Source organism: Oncorhynchus nerka, linkage group LG8 (genome assembly GCF_034236695.1).
Source record: "Oncorhynchus nerka isolate Pitt River linkage group LG8, Oner_Uvic_2.0, whole genome shotgun sequence".
NCBI lineage: Eukaryota > Metazoa > Chordata > Actinopteri > Salmoniformes > Salmonidae > Oncorhynchus > Oncorhynchus nerka.
The window spans coordinates 50,285,428-50,304,175 of NC_088403.1; the positions used below are offsets into that span (position 1 = coordinate 50,285,428).

At 44.4% G+C, this 18,748-nt stretch overlaps 1 pseudogene; it reads right to left on the reverse strand.

Annotated features, from left to right (window-relative positions):
• LOC135572951 (somatostatin-1-like) overlaps positions 1-8,029 on the reverse strand; it is a 38,570-nt pseudogene extending 30,541 nt beyond the window's left edge.
• Positions 8,030-18,748: the final 10,719 nt, after the last annotated feature.

The window sequence follows — 18,748 nt, forward strand, 5'->3', positions numbered from 1 at the left end:
CGATCTGTATGCATTCGTTGGCTAACCCTCGCTTCATATTCGTCGCCAAATCCACTGGCTCCAGGTCATCTATAAGTCTTGGCTAGGTAAAGCCCAGCTTTATCTCAGCTCACTGGTCACCATACCAACACCCACCTGTAGCACGAGCTCCAGCAGGATTATTGCACTGGTTATCCCTAAAGCCAACACTTCCTTTGGCTGCCTTTCCGTCCAGTTCTCTGCTGCCAATAACTGGAATGAATTGTCAAAAATCACTGAAGCTGGAGACTTATCTCCCTCACTAACTTGAAGCGTCAGCTGTCAGAGCAGCTTACCGATCGCTGCAGCTTTACACAGCCCATCTGTAAATGGCCCATCCAACTACCTACCTCATCCCCATATTTGTTTTTGTTTTTCTGCTCGCACACCCTCATCTGCACATCAATCACTCCAGTGTAAATTGTAATTACTTCGCCACTATGGGTTATTTATTGGCTTACCTCCTTACTTCATTTGCGCACACATTATACAGATTTTTATATTGCGTTATTGACTATGTTTGTTTACCCCATGTGCAACTCAGTTGCTTTTGCCTCACTCCTTTCCTTTATCTTGTTCAGGTCGCAGTTGTAAATGAGAACATGTTCTCAACTGGCCTACCTGGTTAAATAAAAAACCTGGACGACACTGGGCCAATTGTGTGCCGCGTCACGGGTTTCCAACCCGGGTCTGTAGTGATGCCTAAAGCTATGCCTTAGACCTCTGCGCTACTCGGGAGGCCACTGACTATACTTCAGGCATGCAATCGTGCTAGTGTTCTAGTTAACAATCAGATGTAATCCAGTAGACCCATGTCTAAAACTTAAACTCGTGAAGTGTAATTCAGAGATGAACTGATCAACGGGAGACTTGATCAATTCAACTTTGAATTACGCTTTGAGTTTACAAGTTCTAGACATGAGTCTATTGGACAGATTATTATACCTGATTGTTGTTTTCCACCCTCTGAGCTCTGTTAGTGTTGACGCTGGTGTTTCCTGTCCCACACAGGAAGTTTTCCCCTCGCTGCTCAGTGTGTGGCCAGGCCATCATGCCTGAGCTGGGCCAGGATGCGGCGGTCTGTATAGTGGCACTGGACCGCAGCTTCCACGTCAACTGCTATGTGTGTGAGGTGAGCGGTCACGTGTGTGTGTGAGTTAAACAGGTCACTCAAGTTGAATCATGTTTACAGTTGGCAGGCTATCACATCAAATGTACACAGCCCCCCAGTTGAACCTAATCCAGTGTTCCTGGATTGACTGTGTTTTCTCTGTCCCCTCCAGGAGTGTGGTCTGCGCCTGTCGTCTGAGGTTAAGGGGCGAGTCTGTTACCCCTTCGACGGTAGCATCCTGTGTAAGGGCTGCAGCGCCCGGCGCATCCAGGACCTCTCTGCCAATATCTCCACTGACTGCTAACCAACTATAGGAAGTCACCTCCTACCTTTAACCTAGGACCCCTCAACTTTTCCATTACTTTCACCTGCTCTGGGGTAGACGCTAGAGATCTGGAATCAGTCCTACTCCTATGATACATAACCTTAACCACAAGGGGGAATGTAAACCTGACTGTGTCTAAGGGCATCTTCACTCCCCTTCACTTTCATCCTCTCAGCCTTTCTTTATTCTTCAGATGCCCAAAGCTGAAGAATCAGTAGTACTTGGCCTATTGAACCTCAATCTGACAGTCTTCAATATGAAGTCATTATTTAATTTCCCTTGACCAGGTTTATTGGTACAGGATTACAGGTTATTGAAACATGGATTGACAATAAGTTTGACCCCTATGCCTTATCCTCTGCATCATACGATCACATTCTCTATTCCTACTCCCGTCCCACTACACCCTATTCCCTACCCCTCAGTCCCATACCAGTACTGGATAGAGCCCCTAATCTGCAATGAAATGTTTGCCCTTAAATCACTGAGAAACTGGGATCTCCATGCTGGCCACGTGGGCTGAGAACATCCTAATATGGGTTTTTGTTTAAGCTTAGCCTTAGGAGTTAGATTTGTTGGCAATGTTTAAGTAACTCTGACAGAGTTATTCCCAAATTGTAATTTGGCTATTTAGTTTGTCTTGCTGTCCTCATTTTGTCTTGTAATATAATATAAAAACTGCTAGTATGGTTTGATGGGTTTGAAGCTTCTCTTCCAACTACAAGACCCTTAAAATATCAATTATATTGTTTTCTTTGTCCAGAATCATGTTTTGTTTCAGTATTTTGATTCTTCTAAGAGTAAAGGTCAATGAGCACAATGATATGAAGGTCCTTGTTTTGAGCCCTATAAGTTGCATTTTCACTGTTTATTTCAACTCCTGTTGTGCTCCAGGCGCAAATAATAGCACGACAATTGATCCAACGTCATCAACCTTCCGGGTTGGAGCGAGCCGGTCGCATCCGCGCTTCGGTCTGCAGGTTGTATAACTTTTTCATTACATTTCATTACATTTCATTATAGTACAACGGTCTGATTTGTCTAATCTTAGCAATTTCTTCTTAGCTAGCTACATAGTCGTCGTTGTATCAAAGATAATTGCGTAATTATCGTATTTCGTCGTCTCCTATCTGCCCAACACGTTCACCGTCTACCGTAGCACTGTAGTAACTATCACACTCAACTGAACGACTTGATTAGTGTAGTGTTAGCTAGCTACATAGTTGTCTTTGCTGTCTTCGTATCCAAGATAATTGTGTAGTTAGAGTGTGTAGTCTTAGAGTGATTATCTTAATTTACCGAGGTTAGCTAGCCAGCTATTTTGTCGTCCTTAACGTAGGAGACACTCCTAGCTAGCCAATAGCCAGCCAACGTCTACTGAATAGAACTTTCGCATTCCGGTCGCATTCCGCTTCGCTCCACAGGTAGTATCATATTTTCATTTCATTTCATTACAGTCCCAACGGTGTGATTTGTTTGATCGTAGCTAGCTACATAGCTAGCTACATAGCCGTCTTTGTTTCAAAGATAATTGTGTAGTCTAGAGCGATTTTCTAGGTTAGCTAGCCAGCTATTGTCGTTCTCCTAACGCAACGTAACGTAACCAACACTGCTAGCTAGCCAGCTTGCCCCGAAAAGCAGCATTGTAGAAACTTCACACTCAACGGAACGACTTGATTAGGGTAGTGTCAACAACGCAGCTAGCCTACCTCAGCAGTACTGTATCATTTTAATCATTTTAGTCAATTAGATTCTTCCTACGTAAGCTTAACTTTCTGAACATTCGAGACGTGTAGTCCACTTGTCATTCAATCTCCTCTGCATTAGCGTAGCCTCTTCTCTAGCCTGTCAACTATGTGTCTGTCTATCCCTGTTCTCTCCTCTCTGCACAGACCATACAAACGCTCCACACCGCATGGCCGCGGCCACCTAATCTGGTGGTCCCAGCGCGCACGACCCACGTGGAGTTCCAGGTCTCCGGTAGCCTCTGGAACTGCCGATCTGCGGCCAACAAGGCAGAGTTCATCTCAGCCTATGCCTCCCTCCAGTCCCTCGACTTCTTGGCTCTGACGGAAACATGGATCACCACAGACAACACCGCTACTCCTACTGCTCTCTCTTCGTCCGCCCACGTGCTCTCGCACACCCCGAGAGCTTCTGGTCAGCGGGGTGGTGGCACCGGGATCCTCATCTCTCCCAAGTGGTCATTCTCTCTTTCTCCCCTTACCCATCTGTCTATCGCCTCCTTTGAATTCCATGCTGTCACAGTTACCAGCCCTTTCAAGCTTAACATCCTTATCATTTATCGCCCTCCAGGTTCCCTCGGAGAGTTCATCAATGAGCTTGATGCCTTGATAAGCTCCTTTCCTGAGGACGGCTCACCTCTCATAGTTCTGGGCGACTTTAACCTCCCCACGTCTACCTTTGACTCATTCCTCTCTGCCTCCTTCTTTCCCCTCCTCTCCTCTTTTGACCTCACCCTCTCACCTTCCCCCCCTACTCACAAGGCAGGCAATACGCTCGACCTCATCTTTACTAGATGCTGTTCCTCCACTAACCTCATTACAACTCCCCTCCAAGTCTCCGACCACTACCTTGTATCCTTTTCCCTCTCGCTCTCATCCAACACTTCCCACACTGCCCCTACTCGGATGGTATCGCGCCGTCCCAACCTTCGCTCTCTCTCCCCCGCTACTCTCTCCTCTTCCATCCTATCATCTCTTCCCTCTGCTCAAACCTTCTCCAACCTATCTCCTGATTCTGCCTCCTCAACCCTCCTCTCCTCCCTTTCTGCATCCTTTGACTCTCTATGTCCCCTATCCTCCAGGCCGGCTCGGTCCTCCCCTCCCGCTCCGTGGCTCGACGACTCATTGCGAGCTCACAGAACAGGGCTCCGGGCAGCCGAGCGGAAATGGAGGAAAACTCGCCTCCCTGCGGACCTGGCATCCTTTCACTCCCTCCTCTCTACATTTTCCTCCTCTGTCTCTGCTGCTAAAGCCACTTTCTACCACTCTAAATTCCAAGCATCTGCCTCTCACCCTAGGAAGCTCTTTGCCACCTTCTCCTCCCTCTTGAATCCTCCTCCCCTCCCCCCCTCCTCCCTCTCTGCAGATGACTTCGTCAACCATTTTGAAAAGAAGGTCGACGACATCCGATCCTCGTTTGCTAAGTCAAACGACACCGCTGGTTCTGCTCACACTGCCCTACCCTGTGCTCTGACCTCTTTCTCCCCTCTCTCTCCAGATGACATCTCGCGTCTTGTGACGGCCGGCCGCCCAACAACCTGCCCGCTTGACCCTATCCCCTCCTCTCTTCTCCAGACCATCTCCGGTGACCTTCTCCCTTACCTCACCTCGCTCATCAACTCATCCCTGACCGCTGGCTACGTCCCTCCCGTCTTCAAGAGAGCGAGAGTTGCACCCCTTCTGAAAAAACCTACACTCGATCCCTCCGATGTCAACAACTACAGACCAGTATCCCTTCTTTCTTTTCTCTCCAAAACTCTTGAACGTGCCGTCCTTGGCCAGCTCTCCCGCTATCTCTCTCAGAATGACCTTCTTGATCCAAATCAGTCAGGATTCAAGACTAGTCATTCAACTGAGACTGCTCTTCTCTGTATCACGGAGGCGCTCCGCACTGCTAAAGCTAACTCTCTCTCCTCTGCTCTCATCCTTCTAGACCTATCGGCTGCCTTCGATACTGTGAACCATCAGATCCTCCTCTCCACCCTCTCCGAGTTGGGCATCTCCGGCGCGGCCCACGCTTGGATTGCGTCCTACCTGACAGGTCGCTCCTACCAGGTGGCGTGGCGAGAATCCGTCTCCTCACCACGTGCTCTCACCACTGGTGTCCCCCAGGGCTCTGTTCTAGGCCCTCTCCTATTCTCGCTATACACCAAGTCACTTGGCTCTGTCATAACCTCACATGGTCTCTCCTATCATTGCTATGCAGACGACACACAATTAATCTTCTCCTTTCCCCCTTCTGACAACCAGGTGGCGAATCGCATCTCTGCATGTCTGGCAGACATATCAGTGTGGATGACGGATCATCACCTCAAGCTGAACCTCGGCAAGACGGAGCTGCTCTTCCTCCCGGGGAAGGACTGCCCGTTCCATGATCTCGCCATCACGGTTGACAACTCCATTGTGTCCTCGTCCCAGAGCGCTAAGAACCTTGGCGTGATCCTGGACAACACCCTGTCGTTCTCAAATAACATCAAGGCGGTGGCCCGTTCCTGTAGGTTCATGCTCTACAACATCCGCAGAGTATGACCCTGCCTCACACAGGAAGCGGCGCAGGTCCTAATCCAGGCACTTGTCATCTCCCGTCTGGATTACTGCAACTCGCTGTTGGCTGGGCTCCCTGCCTGTGCCATTCAACCCCTACAACTCATCCAGAACGCCGCAGCCCGTCTGGTGTTCAACCTTCCCAAGTTCTCTCACGTCACCCCGCTCCTCCGCTCTCTCCACTGGCTCCCAGTTGAAGCTTGCATCCGCTACAAGACCATGGTGCTTGCCTACGGAGCTGTGAGGGGAACGGCACCTCAGTACCTCCAGGCTCTGATCAGGCCCTACACCCAAACAAGGGCACTGCGTTCATCCACCTCTGGCCTGCTCGCCTCCCTACCACTGAGGAAGTACAGTTCCCGCTCAGCCCAGTCAAAACTGTTCGCTGCTCTGGCCCCCCAATGGTGGAACAAACTCCCTCACGACGCCAGGACAGCGGAGTCAATCACCACCTTCCGGAGACACCTGAAACCCCACCTCTTTAAGGAATACCTAGGATAGGATAAAGTAATCCATCTCACCCCCCCCCCCCCCTTAAAAGACCTAGATGCACTATTGTTCCACTGGCTGTTCCACTGGATGTCATAAGGTGAAAGCACCAATTTGTAAGTCGCTCTGGATAAGAGCGTCTGCTAAATTACTTAAATGTAAATGTATTGTCACTAAGTTGATGTTTATCTGTGATTATGAGGGTAAGGGTCATCACTTTGTTTTTTACTGTGTAATTCTGTTCCACAGCATCCTATTGATAAGTACTGCAGAATAATAATTTGTCCATGAGAGGAATAGACGGAGTAGGTGGTTTGCGATGAGGGTGTGCGAGCAGAAAAACAAAAACAAATATGGGGATGAGGTAGGTAGTTGGATGGGCCATTTACAGATGGGCTGTGTAAAGCTGCAGCGATCGGTAAGCTGCTCTGACAGCTGACGCTTCAAGTTAGTGAGGGAGATAAGTCTCCAGCTTCAGTGATTTTTGACAATTCATTCCAGTCATTGGCAGCAGAGAACTGGACGGTTGACCTCGAATCAAATAAACTTAGTAGAACATTAATTTAAGCATGGTGCCTTTCCATAGGTTGGGGGTCTACTAGTACAGCGGTCTATCAATACATACACATGGTGTAGTTTGCTGGGAAAAAAGGATGGTTTATTGTCTTTGATCAGACTACAATCGCCATTAGAGGGGAAAAAGAAGCTAATCATTCACACACCTACTTCAAACTCAAGTCAAATTGTACAAAACCACCTGCGCCGTCTATTCCTCTCATGGACAAATTATTATTCTGCAGTACTTATCAATAGGATGCTGTGGAACAACATTACACAGTGAAAAACAAAGTGATGACCCTTATGAGGTCAAGCATAACTAACATTCTAGACCTTAAACAATGCAACAAATGAAGTAGCTGTCATTTACAGTACCTGTGTGACAATGTAAAAAATGGGTCTTTAAATGATCCAAGGAGAAGAGGGGCTGCTTGGTGCTGGCACCACTACCTGACTGGCACCATGGATGTTTGATCTTTGTTGCTAGACTCTGCAACATGATGGGTTTTCATGGGACCACTTATTCTGTCAGTTATTCAAGGAACAAGACATTATCAGAAGCTTCATGAAGTCATTTAACATACAAGTAGAAGTTAGGATTATTTAATCTGATCAGTCCTCTAGAAATGTTTTGAGTTGACAAAATGACTATATTTTCAAGAATGCATTAAAACACTTCACATTTGTCCTGTTTATACCTGGTTCTAACATGAATCGTTTGTCCTGATTTTTCTTCACATTTTTAGAGTAGACGATTAAAAGACTCATCTGATTGTGTTGAGTTCTTCCTGAACACCTTCAGAGGTGGATCTGGTGGATCTGGATTCGTATCTGGATATGTTACAAGTGTAGATGGATTTAGACAATGAAACCATTGAGTCTTGACATCAATATTTGACTTGAAAGAATGTCAAATAATTTGATTGCAGGGAGGGACAGGGACATTTGTTCTCAATGCAGACATACTGGATGGATAAGAGACACATTTTACCACCATGTGTCGTTGGAACGGCTACAATGTGGGCACTATCAGAATGTGGATAAGAAATGGACAAAGGACTCATGTAAGAACTAGGTATAAATGAGGCTATTGACACAAGTTAGTCAGCCACTCACCTTGTCCTTGGATGTGTCTGCTCTCTGTAGTGCATTTAGCACATCTCTGTGGAGCGACGCTGACCCTCGCTAGCAACACTGAAGCAGAGCCACCAGTAACACCTGTAGCTGGGAACACAGCATCTACCCTGTCCGTATGTTTGGCTATTGATTCAAATGTATATCGATTGTGTCCTTCAATGCTATATTCAGCAGCAATAATCTTAGACTGGATGTCCAACAATAATCAGCCTAGAGTGGAGAACAAAACAAATGGCTGGATCTGAGAGAAGGTTGTTTGGTCCACATACAAAACACAGCCACGTTGAAGTTGTACGTAACATTGGCGCCACCAATATATAGATTTCTTCATCCTTGGATCACCCTCCCTTGGACGAATACAGGGATGTGATTGGTTCCCTGTACAGTGGACTACTTTTGACAAGGGCCCTGTCTGAAATTGCACCCTATTGGGAATAGTAAAGGCACCCCATCTGAGACTAATTCACAGTCTAGTGTTGGTCCAGTATAAGGTGTTAACAGAGGAGTTTGAATGTTGACGTCCTTCTCAGCCAGTCCCAGTGGTGGTGTGTGTCAGTTGAGATCAGCCCCACCAGCCCAGATGCGTGTATCTGGAATGATGTGTGGTTCTGACGCTCCGCACAGAGCTGCTAATTATATGAAGAGACTCAAATGTTGATTGGAGGGTCTGCCTACTGTCCCATCAACATACCCTTAGTCTCTAGCGTCTTCTTCCCACCCCCCCATCATGTTCGCAGAAGAAGTAAGCATTCATCTCGCCAGGTGCATATTCAAACAAATAAATGTGGAAGTCGTTACCTTGTTTCAACACATATGCTTTCTGTTTCATAGTTGTAACTTTAAACACTCCACAAATAAAATTGAATACTTTTTTGATTTACATTTTTATTTTTGGGGGGTTTTACATCTAGCCTACATAAACTAATGAAAATGCTATTTTGTTATTTGACATATATTTTTTCTATATTCTAATGTTATCTAAGACCTTCATAAACACAGCCAAGTTATTATTTTTACGATAGCATATAGTGCAGGGGTGTCAAAGTCAAATGGACGGAGGGCCAAATAAAAAAATCAGCTACAAGACGAGGGCCGGACTGTTCGAATGTTCATTGAAAATTTTTTAAATGACGCATATAGTCTAGTGAACCTAATTGAACCTACTGAAAACCTAACAAATATATTACAATATGATCAGATAAATAAAGCAATATTTTCTTATGGCTCTGTCAGTAATCTTTAATTTTCAACAGACACAAAAGACAAATTTCCTTTATATAAATATCCCCATAACATGAACATTAAATGAAAGAAACCGGTATTCAAGGCACCATCAGTAGACTATATTTTCTATTTTAGCAAAAGTGGGCTAAATTTACTTCAAAGAAAAAACAATAATAGCAATTTTCTATCATCCACTCAACTGAAATATTTTTAAAATATAATTGGATTGAAATACAAAAAATAAAGTGCAAAAATCTATTAATCAAAAACAACACTTTGTTTAAGGAGAAGTAACATGCAGTGAAAACAAATATTAAATTTTAACTTTTAAACTTGAACTGAGTAAAAACTCTAAATAGTGTGATTGCACAGTAATGTTCACTTGTTTGAGGTTGAGGGTGATACTTGGTGGTGTCCCATCTTTTCCACAAGTTCATCAATGTTCGGGGTAAGGCTCTGAGCTGAAGAAATCCTCAGAATTGAGTGGAGTCGACTTCTGTGTGATGTTTTGTTCAGGTTCATCAAAGAAAACAGTTGTTCACACAGGTATGTGCTGCCAAACATAGACAACGTTTGAGCAGCCTGGATGCGCAGCTGGGGCATTGTGCCGGGAGGAAACGGGCGAACTCCGCAGCACCCACTGCCGCATATTTTGCCCTCAGTGCATCATTGCATTGGAGGTCAATCAACTCCATTTGGAGGTTTGGTGGTGAGCTTTCCACGTCAACAGCAAATGGGTTTGAGCAGTTCCAACCTGCTTTTTTGTGCTTCAAAGTCAGCAAATCGGCCAGTCACAGCATACCTATTTTATCAGGCACTGGTAGAAGCTTCTCTTTCATGGTCTGGCAGCTGGGAAAGTGGCTCAAAGCATCTCGTCTCCCACAGAGTCAGTTTGGTTTTAAATGCCTTCACTGTACTGTACATATCAGAGATGACACGATCCCGACCCTGCAGCTGCAAGTTTATTGCATTCAGATGACTCGTAATGTCACACAGAAAAGCCATTTCACACAGAAACATTTCGTCTCGGAGTTGTGTTGTGTCTTTCCCTTTGCTGTCCAAGAACAGACAAATCTCCTCACGAAGCTCGAAACATCTTTGAAGCACCTTTCCCTGGCTTAGCCATCGCACCTCTGTGTGATAAGGCAAATCACCATGCTCCGTTTCTAACTCCGTCAGAAATGCCTTGAACTGGCGGTGATTCAAACCTTTGGCTCTGATAAAGTTAACTGTCGTGATGATGCTCATTACATGCTCCATTTTCAAGGCTTTACCGCACAACGCTTCCTGGTGTATGATACAATGATAAGCTGTCAGCTCACCTGTCGCGTTTTCCTCTTGCATCTTTTCCCGTAACCAGTCCGCTCCTCAGGTGCTCCGTCGGTGTCAAACCCCGAGTTTTTCCCAAGGCAGCTCCATCTCATTTACACATCTTGACACCTCTTCATACAAATCATGCCCCAGTTGTGCCATGCACGTAAAGCCAAAAACTCCTCTTCACGCTTAACGCGGATGAAAATTGACAACTGGGCAATGTCAGAAATGTCGGTGCTCTCATCCACAGCCAAGGAATATGCAATAAAATCTTTTCCCTTTTTCACAAGCTGCTCTTTTAGATTGATGGACAACTGGTCTACTCTCTCGGCAATGGTGTTTCTGCTCAGACTCACATTTAAAAAGAGTTGCCTTTTTTTCTGGGCAAACTTCGTCACAAACTTTAATCATGCAGTTTTTGATTCCGTAAATGGCCGGGCTGATTTAGCGATCTCTTCTGCCAAAATTTTGACAGCAGCCTGGCCTTGTGATTTGGCTTTTTGAACAGAGCCTGTCGAGATTTGAGGGTTTTAATTCCTCTGCCTTTTGTCTTTGTTCCATGTCCATATTCTTGTTTTTGTCCGTGTGTTTCGTTTCATAATGTCGTCTCAGATTATACTCTTTCAAACGCCACACTTTCTCCACACAGAAGAAAACAGGTTTTCCAGCTATTTGAACATATACTCCGACTCCCACCTTGTTTGAAACCCGGTTCTCAGTATCCACCTTCCGTTTTGCCATTTTTGATGGGTATCTGAAAGTTAATTTTACTGTGATGCTGACGACTGCTGTGCCAATAAATATTGAAATGAAGCAAGCGTCACCCTTAAAAGATAAACACAGCCAAGTTATTATTTTCAAGATCATCCCAGCATACCTTCTTGCGGGCCGGATGTGGCCCGCGGGCCTTGACTCTGACATATGTGATATAGTGTATGGCATTTATTAATTACGTTGTTAAATTGTGGATCAATCCAACAGAGAGGAGCGTAGTCAAATCAAATCAAATCAAATGTATTTATATAGCCCTTCTTACATCAGCTGATATCTCAAAGTGCTGTAGAGAAACCCATTCTAAAACCCCAAACAGCAAGAAATGCAGGTGTAGAAGCACTGTGGCTAGGAAAAACTCCCTAGAATGGCCAAAACCTTGGAAGAAACCTAGAGAGGAACCAGGCTATGAGGGGTGGCCAGTCCTCTTCTGGCTGTGCCAGGTGGAGATTATAACAGAACATGGCCAAGATGTTCAAATGTTCATAAATTACCAGCATGGTCAAATAATAATAATCACAGTAGTTGTGAAGGGTGCAGCAAGTCAGCACCTCAGGAGTAAATGTCAGTTGGCTTTTCATAGCCGATCATTAAGAGTATCTCTACCGCTCCTGCTGTCCCTTGAGAGTTGAAAACAGCAGGTCTGGGACAGGTAGCACGTCCGGTGAACAGGTCAGGGTTCCATAGCCGCAGGCAGAACAGTTGAAACTGGAGCAGCAGCACGGCCAGGTGGACTGGGGACAGCAAGGAGTCATCATGCCAGGTAGTCCTGAGGCATGGTCCTAGTGCTCAGGTCCTCATAGAGAGAGAAAGAAAGAGAAAGAGAGAATTAGAGAGAGCATACTTAAATTCACACAGGACACCAGATAAGATAGGAGAAGTACTCCAGATATAACAAACTGACCCTAGCCCCCCGACACATAAACTACTGCAGCATAAATACTGGAGGCTGAGACAGGAGGGGTCAGGAGACAATGTGGCCCCATCCGATGATACCCCCGGACAGGGCCAAACAGGAAGAATATAACCCCACCCACTTTGCCAAAGCACAGCCCCCACACCAATAGAGGGATATCTTCAACCACCAACTTACCATCCTAAGACAAGGCCGAGTATAGCCCACAAAGATCTCCGCCACGGCACAACCCAAGGGGGGGCGCCAACCCAGACAGGAAGATCACGTCAGTGACTCAACCCACTCAAGTGACGCACCCCTCCTAGGGACGGTATGAAAGAGCACCAGTAAGCCAGTGACTCAGCCCATGTAATAGGGTTAGAGGCAGAGAAAAAAGAGAATCCCAGTGGAGAGAGGGAAACCAGCCAGGCAGAGACAGCAAGGGCGGTTCGTTGCTCCAGAGCCTTTCCGTTCACCTTCACACTCCTGGGCCAGACTACACTCAGTCATATGACCCACCGAAGAGATGAGTCTTCAGTAAAGACTTAAAGGTTGTGACCGAGTCTGCGTCTCTCACATAGGTATTCAGACCATTCCATAAAAATTGAGCTCTATAGGAGAAAGCCCTGCCTCCAGCTGCTTGCTTAGAAATTCTAGGGACAATTAGGAGGCCTGTGTCTTGTGACCGTAGCATATGTGTAGGTATGTACGGCAGGACCAAATCGGAAAGATAGGTCGGAGCAAGCCCATGTAATGCTTTGTAGGTTAGCAGTAAAACCTTGAAATCAGCCCTTGCCTTAACAGGAAGCCAGTGTAGGGAGGCTAGCACTGGAGTAATATGATCAAATATTTTGGTTCTAGTCAGGATTCTAGCAGCTGTATTTAGCACTAACTGAAATTTATTTAGTGCTTTATCCGGGTAGCCAGAAAGTAGAGCATTGCAGTAGTCTAACCTAGTAACAAAAGCATGAATAAATTTTTCTGCATAATTTTTGGACAGAAAGTTTCTGATTTTTGCAATGTTACGTAGATGGAAAAAAGCTGTCCTTGAAACAGTCTTGATATGTTCATCAAAAGAGAGATCAGGGTCCAGAGTAACGCCGAGGTCCTTCACAGTTTTATTTGAGACGACTGTACAACCATCAAGATTAATTGTCAGATTCAACAGAAGATTTCTTTGTTTCTTGGGACCTAGAACAAGCATCTCTGTTTTGTCCGAGTTTAAAAGTAGAAATTTCGCAGCCATCCACTTACTTATGTCTGAAACACAGGCTTCTAGTGAGGGCAATTTTGGGGCTTCACCATGTTTCATTGAAATGTACAGCTGTGTGTCATCCGCATAGCAGTGAAAGTTAACATTATGTTTTCGAATGACATCCCCAAGAGGTTAAATATATAGTGAAAACAATAGTGGTCCTTAAACGAACCTTGAAGAACACCGAAATGTACAGTTGATTTGTCAGATGACAAACCATTCACAGAGACAAACTGATATCTAATGAGTTCTGTGGTTGCCATGGCACCGTGAGGTCGTCTAGGCAGAGAGCTGCTGTACATTTTCGAATATAATATAATATAATTTTTGGATAGCTAACTAGTTAATGTTAGCTGGCTAGCATCGTTTTGATTTGATTATGCCAACTGTCCGGAGGTTGAGGATGGAGAGAAGCCTGAAGGCAGAGGTGTAAAGAGATGACAGATGACTATTATCGTATGGAATCATGTAAAAAGTTATAAGGCTACTCCTGAATTACTATTGTGTGGTGTGGTTTCTGGCACCTTGTGGGTGCTGGATTTTGGTAGTAGGGAAGAGTAGCTAGCTAGCTAGTCCAGTGGCTAGTACGGAACTGTGACTTCATCTGACTGAGTCCTACTACGAAGCCACTGTCACGTCTACTCCGGCTCCTCCCCTCCGGCGGGCGACGTCACCGGAATACTAATGACCGGTCCTGGGATTCATCATTATGCACACCTGGCACTCATCGTGATTCACACCTGGACTTAATTACCTCCACTTTATAGGTCCCTCCCTTTATTAATTCCTCTTTTGTTATTATCCCGGTGTTCATGTATTCCCGGCGCTGTTATGCTGGCTCGGTATTTGGTTGTTGTTTTAGTAAATGTTTCACCTGCGCCTGCTTCTCGACTCATAGCGGCTTCATTACAGCCACAGATGGCATGGATGGCGAGACACCATTATGACAACGTTCTGCCTGCTGCTAGCCTGCTCTCAAGCCATTGGCACAGTGTAATTGGGGGCTAGGGGACACCTATACAAAAACTAATGTAGATCACTTTGGATAAGTGTCTGCTAAATTACATTGTATTGTAACAGTTTCTTCATATTGACTGAAAGTGTACTTGGAATGTGTTACAAGTGTACTTTAGGTATCCTGTAAGTGTATTACAAGTATTCTTCTAGTATTATTTAAGTATACTTTATGCATATCGCAAATGTACTTAGTATGCTTTTAGTATTGTGTAAGTATATTTGTACCTAAGTTTATACAAAGTGTTCACAACAGAAGTGAAAAATGCCACTGGTTCACAGTTACATTAAAGTTGCCAGTCCAGCCACAAGTGCTTTGTGAAAGGCCTGTTGTAACAATGGCTGAGAGGAAGCCTTGTTTAGTCAAGGTAACCTTAGTGGCTTACTCATTCATTTCAATAGCCAATGTGGTTCATAAGTAAGAAGTGTACTTTTAAGGACAATATAGAAAAGACAATGGGTGTGAAAATGTTTACCAATTACATTTCAGAGAGCCTTTAAAGGAGCCATTGGGTTGACTTGTCACCAACAGATTTGGAAAATGTGGCAGTTTCCTGTCATGCCAAATAGTGCAAACTTCCAAATAGTGTTTCCCCCCTGTGTCACAATGGACTAAAACATGGTCACACAGGTTTCATTTTGGTAGTCTTACAAATCTTCATGGTATCAAAAGTATATACCTCACACATATATGGTTATTGGCTCAAATTTGACAAGACCCCTGTACCATGTCAGATATTTAGTTGAACTGTATTTAAGTGTCTGTTTACGTCCCAATATGGCATGTTATTTACAGCACAGAAAATTAAAACATAACCTTGTTTTTTTAGTTGTAAATGAAGAGGTCTATTCAATGATGCTCTGTTGGTCAATATTCCCCTTCGATGACTCCCTATCATCTTGTCAAGCAGATATCTTACACCAATATGTTTGTAATTGCTCTCATCCATGTCATGGCCCAGGCTTCCATTAAGTAAGTCTTGTCATAGACAGAACAGTCCATAGTGGCAGGAGCCTATCTTCTTGTTTCTGTGGCATGAAGCCACTTGATGTACGAGTACACCCATTGGCCAGGACGCTAGTCTGACACAGGCTCTTACCACCAATCTATCTCCTTCATGCTGAGTGCCAAACAGAGGCATCGGGTTACATTTATAGAGTCTTTGGTAGGACTCAGGGGATCGAACTCCCAACTTTTAATGACAAGGCCATTGTGTTGGTTCCAGGTGTCTTGTATGTGTCAAATTTCAAACTGTAAAATATTTTTATCCATTTCTATAAGTTATTTGAAAGCATTTTAGGAGATGAAGCACCCCCCTATCCACATCGATGGGACAGCAGTGGAGAAGGTGGAAAGTTCCTCTGTGTACACATCATGGACAAACTGAAATGGTCCACCCACACAGACAGTGTGGTGAACAGCGCCTCTTCAACCTCAGGAGGCTGAAGATGTGGTTTGTCACCCAAAACCCTCACAAACTTTTACAGATGCACAATTGAGAGCATCCTGTCGGGCTGCATCACCGCCTGGTACGGCAATTGCACCGCCCATAACCGCAGGGCTCTCCAGAGGGTGGTGCAGTCTGCACAACACATCACCGGGGGCAAACTACCTGCCCTCCAGGACACCTACAGCACCCGATGTCACAGGAAGGCCAAAAAGATCAACAAGGACAACAACCCCCCGAGCCACTGCCTGTTCACCCCGCTACCATCCAGGAGGCGAGGTCAGTACAGGTCCATCAAAGCTGGGACCGAGAGACTGAAAAAAACTTCTATCTCAAGGCCATCAGACTGGTTAACAGACATCACTAACACAGTGAGGCTGCTGCCTACATACATACTTGAAATCATTGGCTGCTTTAATAAATGGATCACTAGTCACTTTAATAATGTCACTTTAATAATGTTTACATATCTTGCATCACTCTCATATCTATATACTGTATTTTATACCATCTATTGCATCTTGCCTATGCCGCTCTATCATTGTTCATCCATGTATTTATCTGTACATATTCTTATTCCTTTCCTTTACTTCGATTTGTGTGTATTAGGTAGTTGTTGTGGAATTGTTAGATATTTCTACACTGTCGGAACTAGAAGCACAGACACTTCGCTACACTTTCAATAACATCTGCTAACCATGTGTGTGTGACCAGTAACATTTGATTTAATTTATATGGCCAAATTGACATTCTGTGTGTGTGCATAATGCTTTTAAATGCGTTTTTGCCACAGTCCTTTCTAACCTGTCATGCGCGGCTTGTGAGAGTAGTAGAGGGAAACAGAAGACATGGGTGTCCAGGGATGGGCCATAATAGCAAATGATAGCTCCAACCGTACAATAGTTAGAGCCAAAGAGAACTGGACCTGCTCAGTTTGACACAACTGCATTTAGCGGCTATCGGAGTTTACTCGTGTAACACGGTTCTATGAACTAAGTGGCGCAAGTTGATTGAGAGTGATTAATATGCCCACTGCACCTATAAATTCAGTGTAATGTATAGAACAGACACGATTCCCTTTTCTTTCTCACAGACACTCATATTTGATCTATACAATACTTTTCTATCTGAACATTCTGTAACGTAACATCTTCCTGAACAGGCCCCTGGAGACTCCATCTGCCGCGCGGTGGTTTGGTGACTGACCACGCTTGTGTGATGCGTAACCTTGCCTGAGACCTGAAGGGTTGTTTTGTAGTCGATGCCTGTAGGTTTTGGCTTGGCAGGCGAGTGAAGTGTTCAGGTTATACTCAGTTAACAATGACTACAAAAAAAACAAACAATGACTACTGTAGGATCTCCGGTGTCTGTTGCGCCTTCTTCACCACACTGTCTGTGTGGTTGGACCATTTCAGTTTGTCTTTGATGTGTATGCCAAGGAACTTAAAACTGCCCACTTTCTCCACTTCTGTCCCTTCGATGTGGATAGAGGGGATTCCCTATGGATAGGGGATGCCCTGTCATCATGGTCTGTTATGATTTCCTACAATCGCAATGAATATGATCATGTCTCTACTCTTGCGTACTCTAAAAATAGCCTATCACCTTTGTACAGCAATTTAGAAACACAATTCTCCAACAGAATGGACAAAATATTTGGATAATTTAGAAATAATTTAGAAATAATATCAAGAAAATAAATGATATCTATCTTTTGGATGTCTGTGATAAACTTTTACATGGAAATTATTTTTCAGTCTGTAGGACTCCACTTTTTCTGACAGTACAATGCAGTACAATCACATACTGTTTTTCTAATTGAGGCCGGAACATGATCAACACCCATATCCTGTAGGTAGGCAGGGTTGCCATGGTGTAAGGACTTGTGTCTTGCCATCTGGTAGTCCTTGTTTCCTAAAGGGAAATTGTTGGATTTACAAACTCCTGGCCACTAGGTAGCCTACCCTATTTTAAATGAATAAATTGATCTCTCCTTTCTTCTCACCATTCCTGTAGTCTTAGTCATCCATTTGCTGTCCTCTAGTGAACATATTTCCTTGTTGTCCTCCTGTATGTTTTATCTACTGTGTAGTCCTTGTTTGCTGCCATCGAGTGTTCTCCTGCTCTCAATTTTTGACCACTGCTATTGTCTTTTCCAAAAATAATTGTTTATTTATTTATTTTTTATTCCTCCTTTATTTAACCAGGTAGGCCAGTTGAGAACAAGTTCTCATTTACAACTGCGATCTGGCCAAGATAAAGCAATGCAGTGCGACAAAAACAATAGAGTTTCACATGGGATAAACAAATGTACAGTCAATAACACAATATAGAAATCTAGGCAATAGATAGGCCGTAGAGGCGAAATAATTACAATTTAGCATTAACACTGGAGTGATACATGTGCAGATGATGATGTGCAAGTAGCCTAGTGGTTAGAGCATTGGACTTGTAACCGAAAGGTTGCAAAATCAAATCCCTGAGCTGACAAGGTAAAACTCTGTCATTCTGCCCCTGAACATGGCAGTTAACCCACTGTTCCTATGCCATCATTGAAAATAAGAATTTGTTCTTAACTGACTTGCCTAGTTAAATAAAGGTAAAATAAAAATAAATAAATTAAAGTAGAGATACTGGGGTGCAAAATAGCAAAAGGATAAAGGATATGGGGATGAGGTAGTTGGGTGTGCTATTTACGGATGGGCTGTGTACAAGTACAGTGATCGGTAAGCTGCTCTGACAGCTGATGCTTAAAGTTAGAGAGGAAGATAAAAGTCTCCAGCTTCAGTGATTTTCGTACTTCGTTCCAGTCATTGGCAGCAGAGAACTGGACGGAAAGGCGGCGAAGGAAGTGTTGGCTTTGGTAATGACCAGTGAAATATTCCTGCTGGAGCACATGC